Raw genomic sequence first — 27,673 nt, 5'->3', positions numbered from 1 at the left:
TGAGCTAGGAGGGTGCTGGGTAGCTGAAGGCTTCTGAGAAGTGCATTTGGAAGTGAGGACTGTATGATGTTCTCCTCTCCAACCTGTATGTTGGAACCAGACTGGCCCAGCAGGCAGGCAGCAGAGCCATGGCCCAGGCACTTGGCCTGGCCCCACCATTTTAGCCCCAGACTCACTCCTCCCTTCCCTTTGCCGAGCTGCAGAGTGCAATGGTCAAGCTGCACATGCCTGAGTCGTGTCCTAGCTCCCTCCTTTCTACTTGTGTGACCTTAGGCAAGTTCTTAGCCATTTTGTGACTCACTGTTCTCATCTGTGTAATGGGGGTAATAGTATCTACTGCACAGGGTCCTCCTGAGGATGAAATGAGTTTATTTTATAAAACATATTTAGACTACTGACTGGCTAGAGAAGGCATTTCCTTTACAAATGCTTGCTACTGCCTTCTGGGGTTTGGATCCCTATGTCCCAGGCATTTTATCTTACCATCTTATTTCCTCTTGAGAGCAGAATCCCGATCAGATCCATCTAACCCCCACAGTTCACCGTACAAAGTAAGGATTCCTAAATATCTGCTGGACTGATAGGTGGAGGAAGCTCAGGCTATGCCACTGAATAGACCTGGGTTCAGATCCTGACTCTGCCCCGTCTTTGGCCCTTTGACTTCTCTCATCCCCTCATCTGTGAAATGAAATAAAATAGTAGATGTCTCCCAGGCTGTAGTGGAGATTAAATTGAAGAGCACAGGGCAGTAGAGAGCCTTCAGGAAACAGCAGGGCTCATAAGTGGCATAGTGCAGACAGTGCTCATTCTACCGTGTTAAGTAGGTAGCTTGTATGTTTTTTCAGGTTTCATTTTGAAGTAAGAGGACTCTCTCTGGTTTCTTTTTAGTTTCCCCAGTGAATGGCAGAACACTGGACCCCTGTGCATATGCACATCCTCTCCCACCTTCCACAGCTATACCCAGAGAGCTGCATTTCTGTGTGTACTTTTCACATGACAGTATCAGACATAAAACCACCCTAGAGGTCTGCTGTGGTCTTTGGAGTCCACTGCATGTCCCTAGTGACCAGATCACTGAGCATCTTCCCAACCTGTGTTTGGTGGTAGCCTGAGTTGGAGCACATTGCCTAAGTGTTTTCAAGTTGGCATTGTGTCTCCTACATGGAAATGCCAGCATGGCTTTGTGTGCAGTGATTTAGTTCTCATGCAGGCACCTATGAATGTCCACTGCCACTAGGGTATTGGTATGTTACCAGCCAGCTCAAACCCTACTGGGAGCTGTGGGAAGTCAGGGAGAGGATGTGATTCTGGCCATTGTGTGCCCACCAGGGACACCAGCCATTCCCTCAGGGCATCAAAACATAGGCCAGCACACTGGGTAGCCTTAGTTTCTTTATGTGGGAGTTTGGAGCGATGATTATTAAGTAGAGGATTTAAGTATCAACTAATTTCCCAAAGTGATTCTCAGAACACTGGTCATGTGAAAATGCACCACAGGAAAAGTTTCCATGGCCAAATCTGTTTGGAAAATGCATCAAATTGTCTCTTTCCTTCTTGGCATTTTATAATACACACTTGTGTATTCAAGGCTTTGAGAAGTCCTTCACTAAAGAAACAAACTTCACATTGTTTAACTATGGCTCAAATTGAATTCACCACAAACACTTCCATTCCATGTGCCATCAATAAGCATCCTGAGGGGCTAGGTAAGAACACTGAGGACATCTAATTATCCTGAAGGAGTTTGTAACAAGTGTTATGTGAAAGGACAATCTGTTATTTTTTTAAATTAAGGTATCATTGATAGACAGTCTTATGAGGTTGAAAATCTGTTATTTTTCATAAAATATTTAGTACAATAGTGGACTTAAAAATACTTGACAAAAAAAAGTATTTGGTATTTTTTTTTTGTAGCCAGTCACTTTCAGATTTTATTTTAAATACTAATGTCTCACTAACCCACTGCCCTCTTAAAATACCAGGATCATGACACATTAGAATTTGCCTTTGTGGGAGTAAGACTTTAACTCAAGTAATAAAGACAAATTTGAAGTTTCAAAGAAGTTCTTTATGATACCCTGGATTGGATTAACTAGGGTTGTGCATTCTAATTGTTTCATTTGAGCCTTTAAACACACATTTTCAGCTGAGTGGGCATCTCCTGAGCCAGCTCCTTACATAGTTGCTAAAGCTAGATCAAGCAGTATTAGGTTAGAGCCATATGAAAAATCCAGGGTGATGGATTTATCCTGAAAAATATTTTTCAAATATTTTGTGTCTTTAGGGGTAGCACTCATCCACAAAACTGCCTGATGCTGAAATTGCTTTGACAAGAACCATTTGAGAATGTAAGTGTCCTCATAATGCTGCACCATGAAAATCGGGATGCATTATCAGACCCCCACAAGCCTCGTTGCTCACATCCTCTGACTGTTCTGGTAAGGGACAGAAACGTGGAGCTGCAGGTCAACATCATGCTGGATCTGAGCATTCATTAGGTCACTTCTGAAACCTCTGTGCCAACTAAGCAAGAAATAGTGGATCTGCTGCAAGCCCTTGTGTATTATTTCAACCCTCCAGTTGTACATCCCTTTCACCCCTTTGCTCCTATGGCTGGGCAAGCTAATTTGATTTGACATCCTGGCATTTGAGATTTGTCAAGTATTGTAACCCTAAGCAGTACTAATATTGAGAACTATACTTGAAATTTATGCAATCCAGATGTGCATACCAATAAAGCAGAGAGATGAAATGGCAAGCTTGGGCCAGGGAGTGTGCGAGTGGAAGAATTCTGTTGCCCTTTATTTTTTCCACATGGTATATATAGCTAAGAAGATTTTATGTATTAATATTTTCCCTTAAGAATAGTAAGGGGATTATGAAATATAGCTTTAAGTAAGTCCCAGCATCGGTTTTATTTGCAGCCAAGAATAACTGGTTAAGTTTTGGGGAGCAGGAAGACCATCTATTTTAAATGCTTTTAAAACCTTTAAATTGGTCAAGACCCTTCAGCAGTGTGGTCTTGGGAGTTATTAGTCACACCGAATCAGGATTTTTGACACGGCGCTCTTTAACATGGAATTTTTTAAAATTTAAATGCGTCATTCTTCTCATTTGAGGGCCTTTGGTGTCATTCAGAAGCATCCACTAAGAAACAAAGGCCTCGACCCCTAAGTTGTCAGTTCCGAGCTCTCCCATGTCGGTAGCTGCCCAAATGCCATTTCTGTGTTCTGGACCCTCAACAAGGGGCTGGAGTAAATGTGGGAAGTCTCTGTTCAGGTGTTTAGTGGGGACCTTGCTTGGAGTGCTTGCTATGCGTCCTCTCTCCGCCTCCCTGCAGTGGCCCCTGCATCACCTGCAGGAGAGTCAGCTGCCTTCTCTGGCCGCGTGGCCTTGCCCACCTGTGGAGGAGACCACGGGACTTTGTCCAGCTGACCTGACAGGAAAACAGCTCATGTAGCTCATCTAACAGGGAGTTGTGGGTCAGAAGTTTTGTGTTCTTGACATGAAAGGGTGGCAGAAAATATTCTTTTTTAGCATGCTGTGCATAATTAACAACTATCCTTAACTAGACCCAGTAGCCCAGAGAAAACTGGTCATACCAGCTAGTAAAAGCAGATGGAAAATGATACAGAAAGGGAGGCATAGAGCTAGGATCCACATAACTTGGGGTGCCTTCTGGCAGACTGAGTTGTTCATAAAAACAATGACTGTCGTTAGTACCAGTGTCATCTGTGGGTATTTCTCGGCAGGAAATCAAAGCTTGGGTTGCTAGTTTAGGCCCCAGTTGGGGCAGAATAAAAGGAAAATGATGCTCAGTATTCAGGGGAAGCTTGTGGCCTGTTGTCATCACCACAATTTCCCCTTCACTACCCGGCCCTGGACACAGTCTGGGCCTTCTGTAGCAGGGCTGGGGCCAGGTCCACTGGCTGGGAGGGCTATTTACCAGCTTTTCCCTTGTCATGGTTTATAGCCCTGATTCCGAGAGTGTGAGGGAGACAATGCCTGCCCACAGTTCAGACTCTCCTTAACAGAGGCGTAGCCTGTGGGCTGCAGCCCTGTTCTGACTTAGGTCTCCAGCAAGGAATGCTGCATGGATCCCAAGCCACCAAGCCAAATAGATCCCAAATGATGGAATCTTGTTTTTCCTGTTGGGTTTTGAGGTAAGGAAAGCAGTGTGTGCTCAGATCAGGGCCCTGTGGTTTGTTTACCTCACGGACACTACACAGGGAGTGGAATGAGAGATCTCCAGCAGGGTTGAGCTGCCTGGAGCACAGGTGAGTCATCACCACCCGGAAACGTCTGTCCCCTGTGCGAGGTTCAGCAGCGCTGGGCCTGGAGCCCCAGGCAGGAGTCAGACGGTCAAGGCTGCTGGTCCAGTTCCCTCTGCTGATGTCATCAGCCCCTGTAGTCTGGAAAGACTGGCTGCCTGCGCCTGAGGAAGAGAGCAGGCTGGAAGTAGAGGAGCAGGAGTGTTTCCAGGGTGGAGCTCATGGTGGATTTTCCAGGCACATTTGCACAGTTATGTGCCCATCTACGCCTGTGCTGGCTGACTGCACATCTCTTAGGATCCCAGGGATGACATGGGCTTCACAGATCCACTGGTCTGACCTTGCACCTCCCAACTGAAACACAATGAGACCTACTTGGCCAGAAAAAAAATAGACGTATCCTTGTCTTTTGTAACATGATCCTGTTGAGGTACACTGTATTTGTTTTTGCTTTCTCAAGTATATATAATCAATTCCCATCCACTACCCAATGCAGAGATGCATGGTATCATACATACTAAAAGGGCTGTGACAGGACTGAGCCAACCACATGGTCATAACATTAATACAAAATGAGAGCTCAGCCTAAGAGGACCTGTGGTCATCGGTGGGGTGTACAGCCTGGTGGCTGAGAACTCCAACGTTTGAATCCTGGTGCTGTGGCCTATTAGCTGTAACCTTGACCTCTCCAATCTTCTGTTCTCTTATGCTCTTAAAGTAAGATGGGAGGATGGTACCAGGTCATCAGTTGGTCTGAAAACTGAGAGTGCCTAGCATGAAGTATGTGCTTAATAAATGGCAGCTGCTAGTTAGCATGACTGTCATCCCTTTTCCCATAGTAACAATCTGTTTGGGGTGATGCCTTCCATGCAGCTGAATGTGTCTGATTTCCTTCCTTTTTTGTATATCATTGCTCCACTACTAGTAAATAAGGGGATGGAAGTTCTTAGGAGCTTTGACCTTGAATCCCAACTGTGTGGCCACCATCAGCTTTTCTCCCAAGCACCCATTGTCAGGATCTGACCCTGTCCTGTCCATCTCCTTTGAGGTGCGCTCCTGCTGCTCATCTAGGCAACCACCATTCAAATGGATGGAGGTGTTTTTTGGAGATGGCATGAGTATTCCGGAGGACTGTTACCTGGGTTCAGTCTGGCTTTTGTGGAGTGGAGAGGCCCAAGAGCCAGCCAGCTCTGCCCCTTCCAAGTCCCTTGCCCCCTTAATCTCCAATGCAGTAAGTCTGGAATCAGCTAGGGTTCTCCAGCAGAGACCTCAGGGCCTTGAAAAGCAGGCTCAGATCTAGATTACCTGAGTTTTCTCTCCTAATTGCACATGAGTTTATTCTAAGATAAAACAACAAAAGCAGGCCCCTTGTGTTTTCTTGGCTCACTTCTGTAAAGCATCATGACATTACCCAAAGGAATAGAAAGGTCTGAGCTCTCTGACAAACAAGTCAGAGCAAAATTATTCCCCCTTCCCTTCCTGGGTCCCAGGAATAGTAAAAATACTGAACATAATAATAGCTAAAAATCATGAGGTGTTTACTTAAGTGCCTGCCTGGTTCTGTTTAAGCACTCTATGTATATTAAGTTCTTTAATTTTTCTAATAACCCTGTCAGAGGAGTGCTAGTATTTTGTGCCCTTTTTACAGATATGGGGACTAGAGCACAGAGTAGTTAAGTAACTTGCTGAAGGTCACATAGCTAGTAATGGCCAAGCCAGTTTTAGAACCCAGACATTCTGGAACTAGAGGCTGCACACTTAACCATAGCCCTGTAATATCTCCTGATAGTTATAAATTATAAAGTAGTTATAAAAATAAACCATACACTCTGTCATAAAATGACATAGAACTATACATACACATTATTCCAGTGTCCATCTCCTGGTTTGCTGTTGTACTATAGTTATATAAGATGTAACCATCCAGGACATGGGTGAAACATACAGAGGTCCTTTCTGTACAATTTTTGCAGCTTCCTGTGAATCTGTAGTTATTTCAAAATAAAAGGTTCCTATAAACCAAAAAACCACAGCCAACATTGTGTTGACTTTTGATTGTATGCCAAGCACTGTGCTAAATGCTTTACATTCATTATTTCATTAATCCACCTGGCAACCCAATGAGGCATGGGTGCTTCATCCTCTTCAGTCACAGATGAAGAAATTGAGGCTTGGCAAGGTTAAATAAGTTATGTAAAGTCCATAGGAAGCAGCGAGGCCACTGGGTCTTTCTGACTTCAGAACATGAACTCTAATGCTTCTTTACAAGTAAGAATACTGAGAGGGTGTGTGACATGGGGGCCTCACTCTGTGTCAGGCTTAGCCATTGAGTGGGGCAAGCTCTCCAGGTGACAGGAAAGTCCCTGAAACTGCTTGGGACCTTGTTCAGTCTGCAAAGGAATTGAATCTGTCAACTGCAGTCATCTTTTCTCTTTTCCCACTGTCCCTTCTAGCATGAAGGCTGTGCTTGCTGTACAAGCTCAATGACCCTTGGTGGTATGTCCTTGGGGCTGAATCTCAAGTGATTCTCATCCCAGTCAATGAGCAGACTTTGGGATCAGGCCTGGGTTCAAATCCTAGCTTGACTTCTCACTATCTTTTTTACCTTGAGAAAGTCACTTAAACTCCTAGAGTTATTTGGTAGTGGTTGTTTTTTTAAATCTGAAGAGTGAGAGTAATAACAGTACCTACCTCCTTGTTTTATTACAAATATCAAATGGAATAAAATCCCTGGTGCCTGGCTGTTCCGTAAGTGTTGGTTTCTGTGTGTTTTTCAGCAAATATTGAGCCTTGCTAGGTACTACACACAGTGTGGCATTAGCCAGCAGAAGCCTCTGCTGAGGTCTGGCACATAGGATGCCAGAGATACAGGGATGACTGCAACATGTTCTACCACCAAGGAGCTCATGATGGGTCATGGTGCAAAAGGCAAATTCCAGGTATTTACAGAGTGTGAACTGGGATGAAGGTAGCCACCAAGCTCGGAGCTCTTCTGGATCCAAAGTCTGGATGTTGGACCCATGCCAGGCACCTTCCTGGGATTCAAGGACACTGTTGCAATTTGGAGGAGGAAGCATGATCAATCACCATGTTGGATGGCATCAGTGATTATCATCTTCATTGTCATCAAAGGTGTATTATGATAGGGTATCGTCAAGTTCAATTTAGTCTGAATCTGTATGCTGCAAGGACTTATTTTCTATTTCTGCCCTGGGCTGGACCTGTCTTGAATAATTCAGTGTTCATCTACTTCCAAACGTTGAGCTTTTTTTCCCCTGTACTGCTTTATTCAGGGTCATATGGTTGGTTGTTTCTCACTGTTTCCTCTCCAGAAATCCACCCAGCTCCACCTCTGGTTGCCAATAAGCAGCATTTTCAGGAAAGAGAATCAATTTTGTGTATGTGCTGCAAGGTGCTATCAGCTGCATGAGGTCTGGAGACAGGCCTCAGAGCAGAAGCTGCACACAATGGCCGATAGATATCTTTTGACCTAACACACTTAAAAAAAATTCTTATGCTATCATTTAAAAACTAAGAGATTTCCAGATCTGGTGACAGTTAGCTAAAGTTGAGTAGCATCTGCCCTCTTTAGAGGGAGCAAATGATCTCCAGTTTACTGGAGGCCTCGCTCTTCTAAACTTCATTCATTTTCTTTGCATGCCTGGCCCCCACAAGCATCTATTGTCAACTTCTGATGCAGAGGAAGAAGGAAAACTCTGTCTAGAAAGATGCAGCCAATTAGATGCTTCAGGAGTTAACTGGGTCACAGCTGATCCTGGGACTGCACCTTGCTGAGTGTGGGTGAGGCAGAAGCAGTGGGAAGCTGCTCATTGTTGTACTTTCTCTTGGGTCAATATAACACCTCATCTTCTTAGGGAGCTGGGATTCCAGAGGAGAATCTCAGCTCTGCAATAACACCCCAGCTGTGGCAGAATTCCTGGAGAAGTGATCTGGAGGGTGACAAATGCTGTCTTGGGGAGCTGTGGGTACAGACATACATTCTTGGGGAAGTAGTTGGCTTGGAGTATATTTGGGTGAAATGGCATATTAGCTCAGGTACCTGATAAGGAGTCAGAAGATGTAAATTTCAGTGTGTCTTTACCACTTGCTAACTGAGTGTTTGACTTCTTAAAGTCTTGGCTTTCTCATTTGTGAAATGGGAAAAAAATAGTATGCTTACCAACATGGTAGGAAGAGAATCAGGTTACATGACCCTATAAAAATATGAACTGTAAAATTGTATTGAAAAAGTAGGTGACATGACAGCAATGGCAAGCTGTGGAAGAACACACAACTTCTGTGACACTTGGTTGCATGTACATCAAGGGTTGACATTCTGAGGCCCAAGGGACTGATCCTGCCCTCTGAGAATGTTTTTTACATTTTGAAATGGTTGAAAACAAATCAAAAGACAGTGTTTCATGGTGCACAGGGTTTCTGTGAAGTTCAAATTTCAGTGTCCATAAATAACATCTCATAGGAACACAGCCACGCCCATTTGTTTACATATTGACTATCTGCTTTCACGATACAGTGGTGGAGTTAAGTAGTTGTGACAGGGACCAGATGGCCTCAAAACTGTAAAATATTTACTATCTGACTCTTCAAAGAAAAATTTCACCCGCCTCTAGCAAAGATCATGAGGGACAGTGACTCAACCCCCCCTGCCCCCGCCCCACCACTTCTTTGTCCTCATTTCTTTCACCATCCAGACTCTGGTGCTGTTGTAAATAGGTGGATGAAAGAATTATTTTCAGAAAAGAAGCCATCCAGGCAAATCCTCTGTGGCCACAGAGAATCTGCCATTCATGATAGAGCCAAGAATTTCTCTCAATTTAACTCCTCTGGAGCAGTGCTCCCATCCTCTTGGCTCCAGCAAGGGACACTTCCTGATGAAAACCACAGCACTTTTTGTAAAACCAATCCCCCTTTTGGCAACAACCACAAAAAGAGAAGAAGCTGTTCCTGTCACAATGGGCACTTTTCCAGCATATTAACCACCAAACAGGCGTGGTCGGCAGAGCTCCCTCCCCTCAACTGCAACTGACAAGAAACACGGCACCTACCCGCACTGGCACCCACAAGCCTACGAGGACAGCATTAGGGCTGAATTTCATCCCCAAAAAGACGTATTGAAGCCCTAAGCCCTAGTACTCATAAAGTGACTTTATTCGGAAAAAGGGCCATTGTAGATGTAATCAGTTACAGAAAACGAAGTCCCACTAGAGTGGGGTGGGCCAATAATCCGGCATGACAGGTATCCTTGTAATTAGAGGGAAATTTGAACCCAGAATCAGAGGCACACAGAACACTGGGTGCCAGTGGAGGCACAGGGTGGTGCCTCTTAAGCCAAGGAATGCTGGGGAAGGAGCAAGAAAGGGTTCTACCAAGAGTCCCCAGGAAGCATGGCCCTGCTGATGCCATCTGGTCTCCAGAAGTGGAAGGCAATACGTGTCTGCTGCTTAAAGCCACCCAGTTGGTGGGATTGTGTTACAGCAGCCTTAGGTGCTCCCCGAGGCAGTCGGCCATCCCTGGCACAGTCCCCGAGTGCCTCTCAAGGCAGCTGGCATGATCCCTGTTCTACAAGTGAGACGGTAGAGGTGCTGCAGCTCTCCGTCCGCTGACTGAGGTTTTGGCTGGTGGTAAATCAGGGTTCGAACCCAGGCTTCTGATTCCAAGCTGCTGTGCTGGATCATTCTGGGAACAGTGTTCCTCTAGCTGGGCTGTCTGAGCATCCTCAGGGAGGGAAGGGCGGGTTCTCCCTTACATTTCTCATTCCAGGAGTCCCACGGAGAATGTTTCTTTACTATGGTCCTCTGCACTTTTTCCTCAAGCTCTTAAATGTGTAAGAGAAAAAAAATCAGTTGATAACTTAAAAGAAAAAAACGGAGGGGGAGGGATATGTTTTGCATACATCTGTATGTTATTTACAATGGTAAAATTGGAAGAGGAGTGAACTCTTCTTTTCTTAGCCACCTTGCAGTGCAGCTGAAGAAAGTGCCTAAAAGCTCCTTGGGGAGATAGCCCAAATAAAACCCCATTGTGCAAGGCAACCAATAAGGGAAGTCTTATTAAAGGGTGGCCCCCTAGAAAGCATAAGACACAGATACATCCTTCTTAAATAGGCACCTGGCTGGTCAAGCTCTTGGGTAACAAACAAAATCAGCACTGAAAGCTCCTGAGATGCTAAACTTCTGTCCTCCAGGCCATGCCTGCACCAGCTCACACAGGTGAAGAAACTCAGGTTGCAAGTGAAATGTTACCATTGAAAGTCTGGGATTTCATTTAAGATCGTCTTTCTTTATTGTAGATATTTTCAAACATACAGACAAGTGTAGAGTTATAAGAACCCCAATGCGCATGTTGCCTTGAGTCACCCAGTGGTTACTGTGACCTCTTCGCCTCTCTCCTGGTCTTTGTCATCGCTGAAGTATTGGAAAGCACATCCCATACTTCACAGCATTTTACCCCTTCCTGCTGTGGTATGCAGCTCTAAAACCAATGATGGGTTTGTTTAGAGCCACAATATCATCACTGTGCCTAAACCAACAGCTGTGATTCTTTGCCGTCACTGCTACCCAGTTATGTTCAGAGTTCAGGTCCAGGGTTTTAAAAGTCACGGATGGAAATGGGGGAGCACTGGGGGAGCAGGAAGTAATGCCATTGGGATGGGCAAGAAGCTGGGGTTTAGGACCCAGGATAGAGGATTTGAGGAGGTCCCCTCAGACCATGAGGGGCTTTCAGAGCATCAGCAAGACTGAGCCCAAATGGGGTGTCCCTGGCCAGTCGGGTCTTTCTCTCTCTGCCTCTATGGCCCAGGTTTCCCCATGGGGTTCTGCCAGCATTGGCTGGCTCTTCTGAGGGCCGCTGCCTCTTGGACACCTGAGGGCTGGATGCCTGGTCTCTGCTTTGGAGGCCTTAGCATTCATGACAGATGGCTGGTAGCACCCCTATGTGCACTTCTGGTTGCTGCCAGTAAAGAGAGTTGTTTCTTTCTCTGAACAGTGTTCATTTACATCAAGGGAACTTCACTCTCCTACCTTCACCACCCTCCCCTGCTAAAAAATGAGAAAAAGCTTTTTTGGAATTTGTTTTTAGTGGGCTTTCTCAATAGGAGCTTTATGTTTATTTTTTGAGTGGCTCTCTGGACTGTTGTGTCCATTTATCATGCCTCACTACCAGCCCTTCCCATCTCTCCTTTACTTTGCAAACCTAAACTTCATCAAACTATTCCTAACGACTACCACATGTCCACAGAGGGTGCAGGGGGCAGGGGAGGTGGGAGCTGGGAAACGAAGGAATCCTCCAAGGAGCCCAGTAGCATATTAAAATTCAATGGCTTAGTCATCAGAGTTTTCAGCCCAAGCACTGAAGAAAAATAAATGAATATTCTGTAAAAGTCTTGTGGAGCTCAGAGGAAGGGGGTGGCAGGGAAGGGAGGGAGGGGAAGAGGTTGTGGTTTTTAGATAGAGGAGTTCATGCTGTAGAGAACAATTAGGGCCTTTGCTCAGAAATAACAAGACACACTACTGTTTTCCTGCTCCTAGAGGAGCACAGAGGGCCAGCCAGAGGCATTGCTCTGACCAGTCAGCTCAGCTCACAAAGAAGGGAACTCAGGGTGGGCAGCGGACGTACCTTCTCCACAGTGTTCTGATGAATTAGGGGTAGAGGCAGGACTAGATCCTGGGTTTGGGCCCTCGTGGTCAATGTTTTCTCCTCCCTGCTCTGAAGGGCCATTTTTGTTTGCTTGGTGCTCCTGGCAGGAGGCAGCCCTCTCCTCAGGAGCATCACCACCTGGACTGAGAATGGCCGTGGTGTCCCTGAGGCATCAGGGGATGCTCCTAGTGACTCGATCTTAGAAATGCTGGTACGGCCTTTTCCCATCCCTCTTCCCTCTCAGCTAGAGCTGGGGGTGGAAGCCAGTATGTGGAACTGTTCAGGGCCGACAGACCGTAAAGGCCTGTCTCTGAAACTTGCTCCATTTATCCCTATTCTTTTTATCCCTGCCTCTCCCTTAGGAGGAAGAGGCCGGATTGCTCTCACCCTTGTTCTTAGATGATGTGACTGAGTCCTAAGGAAGCAGGATGACTTGGTAAAGTCCTGAGTTGGGCCATGGAAGAACTGGCTCTGCAGTGCACATCTCCTCATTCCAGCCCTTGTGCTACAATAAAATCCCCACTTTTGGTGACCAAGGACATTGAAGAGCAGGGGCATTATGATATCTTTAGGCTAGGAGATGATTTAGAGGGCAGCAAAGCCAAGACCCTTATTGTAAAGACTAGGGGGATGTGGAGGGGATGTCCTAGCCCAGGGCCTTCAGGTCAGTGCCCTGCAGTATCAGGCCTGCAGCAGTGTCCCATCAACCCAGGACAATAGCCCTGGGACACATGTCAAAGAGTCAAACAGTTTAGTCCGCAGGGGATCTAAAGTATGGATGGTCCATGACGCTCATCACTGGTCCTGTTCAGGGAGAACACTGTGGCTGGATATTGGCTTTGAGTCTCTGTTCGAGTTTCTTTGATCAGTTTCAGGGTAAAACTGAAAGAGGTAGAGAAAGTGAGCAATCAACTCAGCTAAATGTTGGCAACAAAAAGTCAAACAAAATCAATCTTTCTGAACAAGTTTGAAAGATCTCCCTAGACTGGCTGGGCAAATCCCCACGGATTTGGGCCATTGTGTATGATTTCCATGGGCATTAGTCTATCTTGCTACCCCTGCAGGTTGTAGAAATGCCAGCTGTACCCAGACTTCTGATTGTGCCTCTTCCTATCCTCAGTGCCAGGGAAGTGCCATGGTTCCCGTATCAGCATGTGCTGCCACTCAGTCCTACAGGCAGCATAAACCGAAGCTCTCATCTGACAGAGGAAGAAATCTAGACTGAGAGAGCTGGATTGTACCAAGGGACAGTCTAGATTAGACTCCCATCCTCCAGCTCCCCGCCTCTGCCTACTGAGCTCCCCACCCAGTCCTCCATGCCCAGTTGCTGCTGAAAGATCAAGTGGGCTCAGACTGGGTCCTAGTAGAGCTGGGACTCCTCCCTTTCTGTCCTGCAGAGAAGCTGGTAAGGGCTGTGTCACTTCCTTCAGGGAACTGCTGGGATACTTTCTCTAGCAGACCACCGATCTTACAGAGTAAAGCCAGGCAAACATCAGATTCCATGAAGATGTCATCACGGAAAGGAGAGCTATCAGGGCCCTCAGCACCCCACACCAGCCTTGTGAGTGGGCCCCGAGATCACAGCCTCAACAGCAGATGTCAGCAGGAGGGCTGGGGTGGAATGGTGGCGGTGGGGTACATGTCAGATGTGCCTCCAGTTCCTGAGCATGGTCTTGCTCTTTGCACTTGAAGAAAGGAGCTCCTGGGGCAGGTCTGGGCTCACGCATCTTTGTTTCCCCACTGGACCTACAGCTGAGCTCAGTCCACAGCAGACGTTACAGCTTCTGGGGATCGATGGAGCATGTTAGTCCCATGCAGGTGCATGCCACATGTGTCTGCTTTTCCAGCTTGTCCAAGAACAGGCCAACCACATGTATGACAGCCTCAGGGAAGAGCCTTGCTCTTCCAACCCCAGTGAACTTTGATTACCTGGACCTGTCACAGGTGACAGTAAAAGTAAAACATGAGCCAACCTGCTGTTTATAAGCGTAGGGGGAGAGGACAGCACGTTGTCCCCAGAAGTGTGCTAATTTAAAACTGAGAACCTACAAAAGAACTTAGGTTTAGACCCTGCCTCCTCCTCACACTGACCCTGCCTCATCCTGCTGGTTGCTTTTGTTGCAATAAAAGCCTTTTATTTCCCTCACTGAGCCTTTATTAATGAATTTCTAGCCAGAACGCCACACTCAGGAATGTGAAAGGATGACCCTGGCTCTCATACAAACTCTTGCAAACAGGGCCCCCCCGCACACACCTGAGCCCCACACACAATGGCTCCCCTCCGTGTCCCCTTCTTCATCACAAGAACTGTTTCTCAAGAGATGAACCCTTAACCTGTCAGAGCTCCCACAGTCCCAAAGTGCTAATGAAAACCAGAGTTACCCCCAAAGCATTCCTGATGCTAAACCAATGCCCAGAGTTGAACTCTAAGCCCCAGGCTGCGAGGGAGCTCAGTTCATAACAAACCCGGCCCGTTATCTCCTTGGCCTGGGTTTGTTCCCTGTAGCTGCCTTCTTCGTCCTCTGTTGGCACTGTGATGTGCTTTAAAGGGTCCTTCTCTGTCCAATTGCCAGGTGCCTTGAGAAATGAATAATTGAGAGTTTAGGCAACACAAGGTGGAGGGTGGTGTGGAGTACCAGCGCCCGCAGGCAGGTGAAAACCACCAGCAAGAGGTGGCAGGAAGCAGGCTGATGTTGGTCTGGCAAGCTCGTATGGAGGCCCTTGCGAAAACAGTATTGCATTATTATCACCATTAATAAGAGCCCTTTCTTTGAGCCTTGCTAGGACAAAGCTCCAAACAAAGCTGAGAGGATGAAACAGTCCCTGCTGTGGGGCCTTGTAATTTATCAAGGCTAATGGAGGAAGACAAAGCCACTGGGGAGAGCTTGTGGGGGTGGCGGGGTATAGATTTTATAGTTACTGGAGGTATAATTTGAAGATACCCACAACCTCGCTGTGCATCTCTGTTTGCTTTGTTGGAAGAGTACCGTGTCTCCTTTCCCTCCTTTGTCTCATCTCTGCCACTGGATCTGAGGTCCTTGAAGCCTCTGAAAAGAGAAGGGCCAACTGAGGTCTAAACCTTGGTCACACAGCAGCGTGACCTTGGGTGGGCGCCTTTATTTCAGAGCCCCAGGTTTCTCCTACACAGGGGAACACCCAGATCGGTGATCACAGAGCACAAGCCCCTTGCATCGCTCAAGGAGTAAGAGCTGCTAAAAACAGAAGGCGAGAGTGCTGATGGAAGAAGACTTCGCTAGAAGTGCTTTGCACCCTTTAGAGAGAGGCTCCTGATGCAGCGCTTGGCCCTAACTAATGCCACCATTTATTGAGAGCCCCCTAGGCGCCAAGCACAGCACGTGTTGCATTTTTGGACCTCATTTGCTTCTCAGTGAAAGAATGGTCCCAGGAATGACTGCCTTCATGCTTTTTCAGATGAGGCTGTGAGTCTGTGTTCCCTTGTTGGGTGCCGGGCTCACCGTACCAGGGGTGTGGTGGCATTTCGGGGCTGGAAGTGCTCTATGAAAACCAGCAGCCTTCCCTGCCAAGCTGGAAGTTGTGCCATCCTCCAGAAACGCTGGCAGCCGGTAGCTGCAGCTGTGTTGCAAACAAGTCTTATTTAATTTGGGAGGTGGTACAGACAACACTCTGGTGTTTGTCAAAAGGGAAAAGAACGAAGCTTATTCACCGACCTGTGAAAATGGCTATGCGGTGGAGGGGGAAGCCGTAGAGGAATGTGTGATAGCATTTCAAAAAAGTGAAATGCTGGTAATTATAAATTTCTCATGATGCCCATTATGCATGCAGTCTAAGTGGATGAACTCATTATTGCTCAGGAAGCATCAGGTTTTCCTGAGGCTTCCTCTCTTCCAGGGTTTATGATTTTATTCTGACCTCTCCAGTAATCTGTAAAATGGGACTCAAATGATTGTTTGTCAGTAACCATTATCCTCCTTCAGAGTTCTTCTATCACCACGTTGCTTTCTCAGAAATAAAAATCCGGCAGGAAAAAAAAGTACATTTTTCACAAAATGCAGTTGGTAGAAACCCAAAAATACTGGAGGGGGAAGGGTTTGTGTAATTTAAATCCTCTTTCCCATGCATGAGAAAACAGGCCACTTGCTGGGACCCTATGGTGGTAGACTTGTAAGGCACAAAAGCAACTGTCTATTTAGTTTTCAGGTCAGCCTGGAGTTTTCATATCCACAGTTGCTATACTGTGTACTCAGGCTAATATGTCAATGACAATGGAAGTATTTCTCTTTTCACATGAACTTATATCTTTTCTGGAGAAAACCTTCAGGTTATTAAACCAAGATGAGCGTGATTGAGACAAAAGATGTAAATGTGCCTTAGGAAGCACCATTTAAATGTCAGGACACCATAAACCCCAACAGGACAGGAAATGGCGTCTGGAGGACATGTGGCTGTGAAGTTGGGGTGGAAGAAAACCTGGAGTAGAAATTGGGGGTCTTAGTGTCCCCTCAGTTCTGCCCTCCTCTTTTGTATGGCCTTGGGTGGGACATTTAGTCTCCATGGGAGTCAGTTTTTATATCTATAAAATGTGGGGTAGAGTATTTAAGAGATCCCATGAAATAAGTTACTATTATGGAATTCTTGCAAGGAGGCAATGCTGGGCCCAACATCCATTTAGGAAAACTGTTACTCTCTTGTTATCAGTACAGATTTATCCCTAGAAGGGTGTAGAGGTGTTTCTGGACAGGGAGAAACTTGATTTAGAAATTCTGCCTTCTCAAGGTCCTGAAACTGTCCGTAAGGAGCCCCTTAGTGAATTACACTAAGATTAGCGGTGGGGACCTTGTGTATGTGTCATTCAGGAGGCAGTACACCTCCCTGCAAGTGCAGGGACTTGGCCCGCGAGGATCAGATGGGTTACTGACGTCAGAAAATCCTCTTTTTGTATTCAGCTTGCTACTCCCTGTTTCACTTGACCACAGTCCTCATTGGCTCTCAGGGCCTCTGGGGGTTTCACAGGGAAGCGTCAAGGTGCTGGCATGGGTGTAACTGTTCGCTCTGCATCTGGGCAGGGGCACCAAGAACAGCAATCTCGCAAAAGCCTTATGTTTGGCAGAGATCTTTTTTTTTTTTTGAGGTTTATTTTGGGGAAGATCTCTCGGAATTCATGGACTAAACCGAATTTTCTAGGGGTGCCCTTCTTTGAGGATAGCAGTAAACATGACCCTGTGACCTAGCCAGTTCTGAAAAGCCATTGATTAGTTATAGTCCTGAGCATTTGAGTGTCACCAGTAACCATTATGTAAGGTTCCAGGCCAGAGCCCCTGCTGAAAGAGAAGGAGACAGAGATACCCACAGATCTTTAAATGTCACCTTGTTCTTCCTAAAAAATCACCACACCTAATTCAAACCATGGCTGTAGAATCTGAAGCTCCCATCCTTATTCAGACTCAGAAGTCATGCTAGACACATGCAACCTCACTACAGAGGACAGGTGGGAGAGCAGAGGTTGGGCTGGGATGGAGATCCCATCAGACTGTTGGACCAAAATGCTAGCACCCCTCACAGCAATAATAGTAATAATAGCAATAATTGCCAATAGCAGCAAACACAGAATTGAGCATTTGGACTTGCTGAGCACATGTTGAAATCTTCACACATAAGGTATTGTGAACAGAGCAATGTCCCCTCCTCCCTCTTCCCGCCACATCACAGCCTCTCAACAAGCGCAGACGCTTCTGTAGAGCTTCAGTGCTGTGCATGTTCTGACTCACAGCAGCCCTGAGATGCAGGTGGTGCTGTTATTCCCAACTTACAGATGGTGCTGAAGCACCACAGGGTTATCCCCAGTCTTCTGCTGGGTCATTAACTCCACCTCTGCGAACCCTTGACAAGTAAGTGTGCCTCTCATGTATAAACCAGGTGTGAGAGTATCTCCCTTTGCCTCTCTCTCTCATTGTGAGATTCCTATAAAATCACCACACCTAATTCAAACTACGGCTGTAGAATCTGACCCTCCCATCCTTTTTTCAGACTCAGATGGAAAATAAAATAATCCAGTGGGACAGAAATTTGTTAAGTTATTCAAATGAGCTGTGGGGAAAGCATGTGGGGGGTATATAATAATGAGTGACAGACATAAAACTTACAGGCCAATGTGACAGTCCGTAAGGTTTGCCATGGGACTTCATCTGTAACCTTGAGATTTTTATGGAGCAAAACAGTTTAGGGGTTTCAAGGGAAGCCTTGCCTGAAGGCCGCCAAAGGGAGCCAAGAGCACTGGCTCCAGTCCAGCCTTGCCTCCCAGGGGCCAGAGAGAGTGAGGCCGCACGGCCAATGGCTGGTCAGGATGTGCTTCAGGAGGATTTGGTGGCTTCGCGTGATTGTGAACAACCCTCCGGTAGAGAATGTCTTCTCTGGGGGTGTACGTCAGGGTCCATCTTGGCTAGAAGACACCTGCTCCCAGTCAGCCTCCTGGGTTTTGTGGCTAGATATCTTGGTGTTTGGAGTCGTGAGCTCGGCTGAGTGGACCTCAAGGCCCAGGGGCCCAGTCAATTTGAAAGGAAAGAAAGAGAGTAACTGTCAGCTTTGCTGGAAATAGTTTTTGGGCTTTTTCATAAACAGTGATTTGAGGTTTGATCTTATTATGCTGTCCAGTATGATAGCCACTTGACTCATGTAATTATTTAAATTTACATTTTAATTAATATTAAAACTAAATTTTCCATTCCTCAGTCTCATGAGCTAAAATGTGACTAATGACCACTGTGTTGAACACCACAGATCCAGATCCTTTTCATCATTATAGAAAGTTCTAGATGTTACCTGATTCTTCAGGATATATGACCATAAGCCTGCTCCTTCCTAGGCTGGGTTCTATGGCCCCTTCTAGTCTAAAGACCCTTTTCATCTTTTAGAGTCCCAGAGGCCTCCTAGAGACTTACTTGCTCTAAGCTGGTTTTTTGACAAGTATCAATTCTGAATGCATCAGTCATATGTTTTCTTCTTTGATGTAGAACCAGGTCTTCCTGAGTCACACATGGCTCTTGGGTTCATTTTCTTTTCATTTCTCCCTCCCATGTGAGGGCCTGTTCGTTCTTTCTGGAGCAGTTGTCCTCCGTGTGTGCAGAATGGACTCAGCTTACTCAAGTCAGTATTCAGAAGTCAGTCTAAAGACCTATCTTCATAAAAAAAAATGTATAAGGCCAGGATTTGCAGCTTTTCATGCTAACTCATGGGGCTTATTTTATGTGTGAGGAAGAATTGAGTTTTATTGCATGTTTAGAATATTTTTATTTCTTAAGTAAGTTTGTTTTTAAGCAGTTGAGAAGGGATTTGATACCATGAGTGGTCCTGTATCTGCATGAGCCATGGCATGGTCACGATTCAGGGCAGCCTGCGAACTCTTGGGCTACAGACAGGGCAAATTCTGTCTTATTCTCGCAGCTGCACAGCCACACAGACCACAAAACAGAGAACTCACCAGGCAGATCTTTCAGGGATGTCATTTTCCTCTTGGAGAACCTGGGCTCCCTGGACTATCCAGTCTGGAGTGAATGAGTGAGTGAGTGTTACATTGCAGAAGAGACTGGGAAAACAGACTTCATGAAAGATTTTTTCACTTAGGAAGAAAAAAAAAGAATCATTGACTATTTTGCCTTGAGTGTTTGGAACCTGACACCAGCCTAGTTTTCCTCCATTGAACCTCCAAATGTCACACTGTACAGGTTGCCGACACCATGTCTCATTACTGACTCGATTCTCCCCTGACCCGGCCTCCTTTTCCCAAACAAACCCCTTACATCTTGAAGGTCAGAGCCCCGGACAGCTTTTTACACAGCCACCATATGGTGTTTGCTTTAGCATAGATCCACAAATGATGTGTTATTATAGTGGAGGTGCAGAAAATTATATGACAAAACCGGGTTTGTTTCTCTGCTAGCAACCCAAGGCTGAAATACTGCAGTATTCCTTCAAGCCTGACTCTGAAGACGAAAGGGAGCCTTTCCCAGAATTAGGAGGTATTCACCAGGGGCCAGAGGGGGAAAAAAAATAACATGTGCTGGTCACTAGTGGCTGGACTAGAGGTTTATTTTCTGTCTGTGTTTTATTAAATTCACGTTTTCCATTTGACTGTTCTTCATGTGATTTATTTCTGCCTCGAGAAAATCCCCCTGCCCCCCAGGAGATTATAAACTGACTATAGTACAGGCGAGCATGATTATAAACTGGCTAAAGTGTGGGCATGACAGTTAGCTGAGACTCATCGGTTGGGTTTCACGAAGGAGTAGGAGTGGGAATGAGTACTGGTTTAGCGCCAGGGCATTTGGCAAAGACTCAGTGCCCACCCAGTGGGCTATCCCAATTTTGGCTGAATGGTGATGTCCTAGAGACTTGATTGATCCTAAAGGAAATGATCAGGTGTTGGGTTTCATTAATAAAGGCACTGGAATGTTCTTAAGGCTGGTGTGGGATCTTACTACTTTTTAACCCCTAATTATGGCTCCTGGGACAAGACCGGTGAAGGAGGGAAAGAATTTATCTGATTTCTTCCTCACTTGCCTCATTTTTGGAAAAGTAACTTGGAACCACACAGCAGCCTAGAAGGATCTTGAATCCTGGCCCCCTTTTCCCCTGGTCTGAGAAGACCATGCCCCAGGCTCTCTGGAATCTTCTGCCATGTCCAAGTGATGTGTCAAGTTAATGATGGAGACAGAGTGGGGCTTAGTCAGGACCATCTCTCCTGGCCCTGAGGCCAGAGGTCAAGTTTGGGTAAAGATGGTGTAATGGAAATAGTTTGGGAGCTTAGAGTGAAGTGTTCAGTCTCATTCAACTTGAACAAATCCTAAGCTTTAGTTTTCTCATGTGTAAATGGGGTTAACTTGCCCTGCTCCCCTGAAACTTGAATGATATATGGAAATACTCTGTACAAAATATGGTTTTATACCTGTTGTCCATTATGGTAGCCACAAGCCACATGTGGCTATTTAAATCTAATTAACTAAAAAGTAGAGTAAAAATTTAATTCCTGATATTCACTGGCCCTATTTTAAGTGCTCGATAGCCATGTGGCTAGTGGCTACCATTTTCATCAGCACCATTGTATATGAATGTAAGGAAGCAGTGGTAATAGAAGTTTCCCTTCATAGTAGGGGTGAGAGAATGGAGGCTTGAGAGCTTACAATCATGAAGGCAATTCAGCATGGGAGATGGGGGTTCGATCCAGGCTCTGTCCCCAGCCATAGGACTTGGGAGGCTTTACCACTTTTCTGAGCCTCAGCTTCCTCAATTGTAGCATGAAAAATATAATAGTACCTTCCTTCTGGGTGGTTGTGAGGGTTTCATGAAGAGGTTTTCATGTCATATGGGAAAGCACAAGTCCACACGGTCAGTGCCCTCCTGATCTGCCTGAGGAAAGACATTGAACTTTACCAAGGGAGGCTGGGAGGAGGGAGCGTGGTAGTTCTAAGCCACATGTGATGGCCAGACAAGGCAGTGTGGTCTCAGGTGTCCCGGTGCTGAAGACGGACCCCTTCCTTGGGAGGGTAAAAGATAGCATTTAACTCCTTCCTGTGGGTGGGGGAGGCAGGAAGAAGCTGAGGTAACCACCACAGGCTGTTTGCTTCCGCTGTGGCTGCCTCCGGGATCAGCTGTGGTGGCTTCAATAAGCAGAGCTCTCTTCTCTGAGCTGTGCTGCGTCTGTGCAGTGTCACAGGGGCTGGGGAGGGACTGCACCACAAGTCGGGCTCCCGGTCTTTCCGAAGGAAGGGAGGAATCCCAGGCCTCTGATGTCTCCTGGCCCAGGTGAGGCTACCAGGGATGAGAGTGACCTGGGTGCAGGTGATGAAGTGAGGGATGGCGGCAGTGATGATGAGCCCAGCCTGGAAGAGGCCCGGCTGCTGGATTTAGCAGCAGGCACATGTTGCAGTCATCTGAGAATGCTGAGGAGATAGTTGCGGTGGGTCTCCCCCAGGGCGTGGATGGGATTTGCTGGAAAGTGGAGGAGAGAGCTCAGGGCCAGTGCTAATAGGCGGTTGGAACACCGAAGGCAGCTGGAAGCAGCGCTCCCTCCCACGCGCGTGCAGGGATGGACTCGGGCCCAGCGCCCACCACCTGAGGCAAGGACACGTCTGGGTCTGGTCACCGTATGGCTCTCTGGAGACCACCCAGCCTCTTCTGGCCCAGCAGGTAGTTTCATAGCCCCTGGATGAGCAAGGACTCTTGTCCCTAACAAAAACATTGAGTATAAGTTGGAAATAGCAAAGGAGAGAGGCTTACTAGAGGCAGGTGGAGCCCGAGGGCAGGAGAGGTGAACCGCAGGGAGCGGCAGGGACCAGGGGCAGACCCACACACCCCTTTCTCCTTTCCTCCCACATCTCCTTTCTGCTTTCTTTTCTTCCATGAGCTTCTTTGTAAACAAAGGCATGTTGGGGTTTGAGCTGGGGAGAGGATACCTTAAATGCATAGGTTAGGAACCTGGTCACTCTAGGTCCCCATTCCACATTCCAGAAAAGGGTCACTGGCCCACCTGTGGTCCAGTGGGGGATGAGGTCATGCTATGCAAATGGCGCCTTCCCACTGTGGCTCAGGAGGGCTAATTAAACAGCGGTCATTATGAGATGCCTAGACACCCCAAAAGGTGCCTACTCCTAACAAGGCATCACCACTTCAAGTAACAGATGAAAAAGAGGTGGGGGAATGTGAGGATTCAAGAAGGGGCCTGTGCATCTGGCTCCTTACTGTGGCTTAGCCATCACACCCCCAGGCCTGGAGTCCTGTGGCTCTGGCACGTGGACCGTGCTGTATCAGGTGGCCATCCTTCCAGCTCACCCCTGTGAGTCCACAGCCAGGCTCATGTGCCTCTGCTAAGCCCTGGAGCCTGACCTCAGAACCGCCCTCTGGGACTGCCCACCAGCATTGCTTCTTCAGGAGAGTCTCCTCCCACAGCTGGGTTGTGAGTGCCCTGGTGAGGAGGTGGCGGGGGATGACTGGGACTCTTCCGTCTCCAAGGGCCCTCACACCACACTCTGTGTGTGCTCATAATGAGGGGGGCGGGAGGAAGGTCTTGCCTCCATTGGCTTCCTATGAACACCAGCTATGACACTATGATAACTAGGAGCCATTTCAGTCTTTTTCCATCTTTAAAATGATTTTTTTTAGTCTGCACTGGATCACTTCTCATTTTATCACAGATACCCTTACATTGTTCGTCAGTTGTTTCATGAGGGCAACTGCGTCCTCAACTCCATTGTAAGTTCACCTGACATATACCTTATATCCATGTAGGGCTTCAATTGGAAGCATGTATCAACCTATTTACATTGCACTTGGCCCCAGAAAAAAAAGTCAAGGAGTTTTACAAAGATTCATGTAATACAAGATAAAGTAAAGGACGCTCCTTTTCCCTTTCAGTAAGAACACGTCCCTCTTATGACTCAGAGAGGGCATGCGGTTTCCCCCAGAGCCCCTGGCACTGTCCTGGGCATGGGAGTGGACGTGTGGTCAACAGGGACTGGGGGAAGGAGGCAGTGTCCTCTCAACAAAGTCAGTCACCCCAACATCCTCGTGGTGCTTGTGGGAGGGTGTTGGGTCTGTGTGCGTTTCTGGCTGTATGTCTCTGCGTGTCTCCCTTTCCCAAGGAGTCCTGCCTCTCATGCACACAGCAGGGCAGTGTCAGGCTGCCCGAGCAGGCACCTCGCCCTTCACCGGAGCATGATTCACTCGGGAGTCACAGGCTCCCACACCCGCCAGCAACCTCACCCGCTCTATTTTGGTCTGGTTGTCATAGGAGAAGGGAGGAACCTCTCTCCGAGCCTCTCAGAGGCCCCTCCTACCTTCCCTCTACCACAGCCAGGCTTCCTGTCTCCTACCCAGGGTGGAATGCTCACCTCTTGGCCCTCCAGCGTCTAGTTGCTAATCCCATGGGCACTTGCCCACCTTCTCTCCCTCCTTGTATAAGGTCAGAGACTCAGAAGGACATGGACGTATAGAACATGCACTTTGATAGCAGATTGCTGTGAGTCCTGCTCTCCCCAACCAGCTGTGTGACCTTACAAGGTGCTTAGCCTTTCTGAGCCTCAGTTTTCTCATCTGTAAAATGAGGATGATGGTATTTACCTCTCCATTTATCCTGAGGATTAACTAAGTAGAGGGTGATTCACACAGTGCCTTAGACGTGGTAAAATCACAGTAATGGCAGCTGTGATTTTATTCAGGGAGGTACCTGGTCTGCATGCTACAGAAAGAAGCTTGGAATTGGCACCATCTCTCTTTGAAGGCAAGTCTCAGTCAAGGCTTCTGGGGTTTGAGGGAGGCATTGGTGTGAAGAGTAGGGGGATGAAGCGTCTTTCTGCCATGATTCTTCACCTTGTACATCTGTCCCTCCTCTCCCAGGACTAGATTTCATCCCCATGTAGGCAGGAAGCTGGCCCTAGGGTCTTTGGAGTAATTGTTTCAGTTGGCTAAGACCCTCTCTTTTGATGTCTGTGAAATCCCTTTTTACCCTAGGACAGCCTTGCCTTTTGGGGCTGGGAGGGAGGGGATTCTGGATTCATCATTATCATTGGTTTATTCAGCAGGTGTTTACTACATATGCATCATGTGCCAGGCACTCCTTGGGTGCAGGAAATGACTCCCCTGTCCTATGGATCACGCTGGCTGGTAGTTCTCAAAGACTCAGAAGGCCCTTGAAGGAGACCTGGAGAGATGGCTCTTGCACTGAAATGTTCAGTGTCTCCTTATTGCCAGAAGAAGAGATGCAGCTCCTTGCCTCCTTGATACTCTCAGCTTCCACTCACCTTGCCAGTATTCCCTGCTTGACTTTTCCATGAACCCCATATTCCCCATGACCCCTCTTCTTTCTGTCCCAGGGCAGCTTACACCTTTCTGCCTCTGCTTCTCCCTGGAATCCTTACTCCTGCCTCTCTTTACCTGACATCCCAGCTCCCCTTCCAGGGCCAGCTCAAGTTGTCAGCAAGTCCCCCATGAAGCTGTCCTGGCCCCCGAGACCACCAAGGGGTATTCTGCCAGGGCCATGTATGTGCCTTGACACAGATGAGGCCTCATATTACCTGCTACACTGCCCAACTTATGGGAACAGGGCTGTGAAGTACTAGCTGCTTTAGCTCTACTGATGGTGTGCAGTGACAGCTGCTTAAGAAACATTTCGCCTACTGGGACAGAGTGCAGAGTTAAGAGTTTGGGTAAGGGGGCAGGCTCAAATGACCTTCCCTTTTGCAGAAAGCTGTGGAGTGACCTACCCAGGTGGCCCGCTCTCTTGCCAATGTTCTGGGCCTTAGCAGTGTATCAGAGAATTTTCCCAAAGCACTTTTGACCCCCTGAGAAGTGTTGGGGCAAAAACTTTTCTGGTCAAAGACAGTGTAGGCTGGCTGCTTTTGTAGAATCTGATTTAAATTCTCACCCAATCATAACTATTTTGGTGTAAAACTAGTATTTCACCACTCTTTTCTCCAACTTTTCCATTGCTCATTGACACCTATGTGATACTGTATTGACCACAGCTGCAGTTCAGGGGCTAGAGTCTGAGGCTCGTCCACAAACTGTGCAGGCTGCAGACGCTGCTGAGCATCCAGTGTTGGTTCAGCACGGTCTCACTGATCCTGCCTGCTGTCGCTGGCCGGCATTCCCAGGCGGGCTAGTCATGACCACCTTTGTTGTGGATTCATGTTGCAAGTGTTCTATATTTCTATACTGCATCACAGTTTTTAAGGCTTTAAGTAGACATTAACATTTCAATGGATTTTTCAGGTTCAATACCCCCCAAACTCAAGGTGTCCTGCTTTTAAAGTTGCACATTTGCTCTCATTGCTGAAAACCACCCCTGGGACAGAATTCACTTGTTTTACAGCCTCAAGTAGGCTGAGGAGAGTGTGTTGCGATCACGTCAGAGGCCTGAGCGGTGCCTCCAGGTTCCCTCTGAAGGTAGAGCCACCTCTGAAGTCAATGGTTCCACAATTCTGCCTCTCCTTGGCTTTTTAACAACTGCTGCTTTGAGTAACAGCCATCCTTGGTTCTAGAACGTGAATTGGAAATGGAGTCACAATGGAAGGAAGTGAGGAAGTTTCTTTTTCTGAGAAAACTTGCAGTTTAACCCTTTAAAAAAGTGAACTATAGCTGCTCGGTGTTCCCTTTGTGTAAGACTGGGTTTTCCAACGGGGCTTCAGAAGTGGAGCCCGGACCTCAGCCCCACACGCAGCTCTCCTTTCTCCCTGTGCTCTGTAGGCATTTAGCATATCCATGCCTCTCACCTACCATAAAGCACCAAGGTGCTCATTTTTTTTCTCTTTCTCCGCCACGCCTCTGAACCTATTTTCTTCAAGTACGAAACAATGCCAATAAGAGCTCTTCTCATAGAGTTGTTGGGAGGTTTAAATGAATTGATGTATGTGAAGTGCTTAGCAGGGTATCCAGTTTGCAGTAAATGCACAGTCCATGTTGGCTTTGGCTGTGATTGCTGTGACTGGTTTGCTCTGATTTCTCGGTCCACTCTTTGGCCCCAAGATGAGCCTTGATTCCTCTTCCGAGCTGCTGAAGGAAGCAGATGTGGTGGCGGCCACATGAGCAGCCTGCTCGGCAGCCTGTAGCAGTGGCGGCCACAGCTCCTCCACAAGCCGTCAGACCAAGGCTGGTTCGCCAGGAGGCACTGGCCCAGCTTTTTAAGCAACTGAACTTATGGCAAAAAGTGATTTGTAGAGCACCCCAAGGCTCAATGCAAAGAAACTCATTTGTGCAATATAGAACTGAACTTTACAAAAAACAAGGTCCTGAAGAAATAAGTGAAGTTTTTTTGTTGTACAAAGCAAGCTCGGATAGCTAGGTAGATGCAGATACTGAGAAAAAGGTTTAGGGAGACAAGGTTAGTCTTCTGAAAAACAAGCATAAAGCCCTTTTGTCACAGTCTGGAGGGCAGCCTGACCATAACCGTGGCCATTCTTGTTGAATTTAAGAAACCCAGACTGGTTTCTTGCTTTTTTGTTTGGCTGAGCAGTCTCTTTTAGGAAGGGAGATGAGGGTTGAGAACCAGGCGGTGACTCCAGCTGCTAAGGCCCTGAAACTCTGAACTGGCCCACCACAGACTGCTCACTCCTCAAGGCCTACTAGGGGCTCGTGCAGGCATTGGGTCTGCATGTGGGGATGGGGCCCCAAAAGACTACACACTCCCGGCTTCCAGTCTGTCTTTAGAGAATCACCAGGGATGGATCCCAAGGGTATGGATAGGATGGGGCAGCCTTAGGCAGGAAGTGCTCTTGGGAGTAGTTGGAGAGGGGGGAGCAAGAAGCCTGGGGTCCCAGCCAGCCCCTCTGTCCTTCTGCTGCCCTTCGTGTGGGAGGGCTGCTGGTGGACCCACACAGCCAGGAACTGACAGACGTTCTGGCCCCAGGATGAGGAAAGCCTCACTACTCTGCTCGGGCCTATGTGTTTCAGTGGCTGTAGCTTCGAGGGCTGGGGTTCTTCCCTGGTGTACAACATAGTCGAGAATGGCAAGGGGGCTCTGGACACATGGTGGGAAGGGGAGCAGCTGTGGTGGGACCTGGGCTTTTCAGTCATACCTGACTGATGAATTTTTTGGCCAATTTCCCACAGAAAAGGCTAAGCACAGTTTAATTTTAAGAAAGAAGTCTGTGTGGACGAGCCAGGTTTCTGAGCATAGTGTAGTGTATGGTAAAGAAAATTAGCCCTGAAAACGGATGGCTCGTGTTTTCTGTTGAGTGCTTCCATTCTGCCCTTCAACCTCATAGGCAGGGTTAGACTCG

The 27,673-nt window shown here is 47.3% G+C and overlaps 1 protein-coding gene across 2 annotated transcripts in view; it reads left to right on the top strand.

The window, feature by feature from the left end:
* The window catches only part of ABTB2 (ankyrin repeat and BTB domain containing 2), a 173,493-nt gene that overhangs the window by 69,354 nt on the left and 76,466 nt on the right, over nucleotides 1-27,673 (top strand). The window lies entirely within an intron of this gene.

Source organism: Manis javanica, chromosome 11 (genome assembly GCF_040802235.1).
Source record: "Manis javanica isolate MJ-LG chromosome 11, MJ_LKY, whole genome shotgun sequence".
Lineage (NCBI taxonomy): Eukaryota > Metazoa > Chordata > Mammalia > Pholidota > Manidae > Manis > Manis javanica.
This window is presented reverse-complemented; position numbering and strand designations above follow the sequence as displayed.